Source organism: Ambystoma mexicanum, chromosome 6q, assembly GCF_040938575.1.
Source record: "Ambystoma mexicanum isolate Mex_15411 chromosome 6q, UKY_AmexF1_1, whole genome shotgun sequence".
NCBI lineage: Eukaryota > Metazoa > Chordata > Amphibia > Caudata > Ambystomatidae > Ambystoma > Ambystoma mexicanum.
The window spans coordinates 449,333,288-449,337,099 of NC_090937.1; positions in this window are offsets into that span (position 1 = coordinate 449,333,288).

Genomic DNA, 3,812 nt, shown 5'->3' on the forward strand with positions numbered 1-3,812 from the left:
TACCGCCTTACTACGAGGTCCCTTAGCGGGTTGGTGCTTTAACGCCTGCTTTTTGCAGGCGTTAAAAACCAACCCGCTAAGGGACCTCGGAGCTAATTACGGCACCGCGCCTTCCCCATTCCCATAGAGCCCTATGGGGCAGAAATGGGAATGGGGAAGGGCAATGGCGGAAGGGGGATTTACCGCCCCACCAACCTTGGAATGGGGCGGTAAATCCCCTTTCCGCCAAGGCGGTGCCGGTATTTTACCGGCATGAGCCATGGCGCTAATAGCGCCATGGCTCACCGCCTTCCGTGTAATGAGGCCCTTAGACTAGCAACTATCTTTCAAACATAGCAAGAGAGCAACTTGGTAAAAGCATCAGCACCGTCACAAGTTTTGGTGTTTGCAGTTTTGTGTTGTATTGTATACTTTTTTATTTATTTTATATTTAATATTATAATTTCTTGCAAGCTATTTTATTATAAAAACGGAGTCGTTGTTATTCACAAGTCTAATATACAGTTTTGCCACTCATTACATTAAACACTCCAAAAAATTGGATGATTTGAAAGGTTAGTGGTTTATCGTCTCCACTTACGATTCATGCCCATCGCTGTTTAGCATCAAGTTCTGTGTCGGATGTTTCAATCCACGCATCCAAGCCCTACAACATCATTGTGCATTACTGACATGGGAAACATCATAATGGCCGCCGGAAAGCATGCGGCTGGCCAGAAATCACCAATAATGCACAGTGAAAACCTGACAGATAGGCCACCATCCACTTTTGCCTCTGTCAGTGTTAATACAGGAGACCATTGCCAGCCCCATCCTTTGGCTGCCCACAGAGCAAAATCAGTGCAAAGGAATAGAGTGATGGTCAAAATCCGTTTTAATTGATGTCAAAAATTGCTAAAATCATGGCTCACAGAACCACTAAAAAGGTCCCACCTCCTTGTTGGGGGGTCAATATCATTCTCCAGCAAGAATCTACATGAATCTGAGGTCCACAAAAGTGCATCTATATTTGAACAAAGTATAATTTGAGGATTGCTTACTGGTAAGGCAGTTGTCAAAAATGGCTGCAATATCGGTGCATGACACTAACCGGCGCTAGCGATCTAAATTCTGACAGGAGACCTGTATTTCAGAAGCTAAACAGCATCCTAAGTTAGCTGAGACTTCAAAAGGCTTGCTGGTCAATGAGAATTCTTAACACCTGCTCTTCCCAGGTCCTACAACAACAGCACAGGATATCACAGGGTCCTGTTGATTAAAAGGGGAGGAGAGTTTCCCTGAAGCCTGGAGGAAAGAGACAATGGATGCCTTCAGCTGAATAGAATATGCTGGTTTTGGGTGTGAACTGTCAACACTGCTCTGGGGAAGGCAAGACACATGATCTCTGAGTCAAGCCAAGTTCCCGGGGGCAGGGGCAAACAAATGGGTGTACTGAATTGAGAGCAAATATATGTTTTATTAAATTGCTTATAAAATATTGTATCAAGCTGACAGAAATGTACAATTTGGGGATTCTTAATATGAAAAATTTACTCACAGTTGAAGACGAAGTTGGACGTTGTGGGATGTTCTGGGGCAAAACCCTGGATTTATTAATATTGTAGACACTGTGTTTATGCTAGGACAATGCAAACTTACAGTAATATGTGCAGAGGGGGGGTGTACCTCTGTGGAAGATTTGATGAAAAACCAATATGGCGAAACCCACTAAAAGCGCAAAATGTTGTCATTTCTGAACCCAAGCTCTTAGAAAGATCAGGGTTGAACAGAGACCTGTATTAATTAATCTATGATGTGTACATGTAATTCCAACAACTTGTGTATCTGGGAAATATATGTTTTGGGTAAAATTGATTTTCTATAAGAAACCAAAGGGGAGTGTTCTTTCCTTAAAGCCATAAAAATGATACCTGATGACACAGGATGACTCACTACTCCGTTCTCCAGTCAGAGGACAGTAAATCCTTTAACCTATCAGAACCCTTAGTGGGTTGGGCATAGAAAGTCATCCTTCCCACCCACATTCAAAAGACATAAAAAGAACCAATGAAAGCCAGATAGGGACTGCTCTTTCCACTTTCTTGCGCAGCACTTTGCCGGACCAGACAATATCCAGAAGGACCATAGACTCCAGATAGACTCCAGAACTTGAAGCAGAGAGGCCTGAACCAAAAGCTGAATCCTTCTCAGCAGGCCTCAGAATCCAGCAACCTAACCAAACTATTCAACAGCCGGGCAAGCTGTTTTGCTTCTGTGCCAGAACCGAGACCAGACTACACCAGACCACTGTGCAGCACCGATAGCAGACCAGACCAGACCGCTGTGCAGTGCCGATAGTAGACCAGACCAGACCAGACTGCTATGCAGTGCCATACCCAGACTAGAGGCCACGCAGTGAGCAGAACCAGTGGCAGAGGCCGTCCCGTGGCGAGAGTGCAGTCCAAGCCTTCCGGTCCAAAAACTAGGAGTGAGTATCCGGCCAGATCTGTACAGAACCAATCTCTTAGTTTAAAATAATCTTATCCCATCCATTTCAACCTGTCCTGAACTGCATATAAATCGTGTGTCCATTCTGTGATTTCCAACATGTCAAAGCGCAATTGTCATTCTGAATTCTTGACTTCATTCTGAAAATCTACCTCCAAAAAACCTCTGTATCTTTTGAACCGTATGTCCTAGAAGCAAGATTTTCATTCTAAAGCTAAGAACCTAGGCTTTCCATCGAACCTGATACGACATCCCAACTCCTTATGTTTTTTCTGTAATCAAATTGCAAACTGGCTCAATTTCACCACTTGTAAAAATAGCTGCTTCTTGCATTGCACTGCTGAAATTTGTTTTCAACCTGATAATCATTCCTGAATCATTGGTAGTGTTGACCTGAACTGATTCAAAGTAGCTGTCACCTACCCTGAATCTCCTATAGGAAATTAAAATAATTTTTAGCATATTTTTCACTTCATTGCAAATCACATGTAAAAGTATTTTTGACTGTTTAAAAGCATACCGGTTGCTCTAAGCTTGCTAGGGGGGAACTGAACTGCTTTTGATTGTATTCCTGAAAACCTGTGTGCCCTCATTTCCATCTCTTCATATTGCATAGGGGGGGAGTGAGTTGTCATAAAGAAAAAAGTGATCATTTTATCTATTGTTGAAACCGTCTCAGTTTATTTCGGTGCTGCATTCTTTCCATCATTGCTTTTCATTGAAACCATACAAAGTATTCTCTGCTACTTTATCCTTTCTATACCAACTCCTAAGTAACTAAAGCATTGTGCTACTATAATATTATCCATTGTTGATCACTGTCATATTCATAAGAGTGCTATCAAATATTAATGTATTCATAAAAGTGTGATATATATATTGTTTAATTTTTCAAATCAATCTTTTAATTTGCAAAACAAACCTACTTCTTGGCTCAGTGAGGTCAGGGGGATTCAAAGAGTGGGGCGTTATATAAGGGTTCATCATCCAGATTTATGAACTTGTCATAAACATATATAAATAAGGGCTTCCATTGGGCATCCCAGACTAGGCATTGACTTAGTTGAAGTGCTGAATTGAAGTCACTAACATCTGTTTTCATGGTCGGAATCATATCGCTGAATTATGTTCGCTTTTCAGCAAGTGCTGGTCAAGTCATGATTATATGTTCAATCAACTCAAGTTGATCCTTTACTAGACAAAATCTACAATACGCCATAGTTTCTGGGAGTTGTTTGGTTTTCGTCAAAACCTCAAGGGTTGGTAATAGGTTGAAGCGATCATAGGCAAGAATATGTAATTGAAGAAGGGTGAAGTGTGGTGAT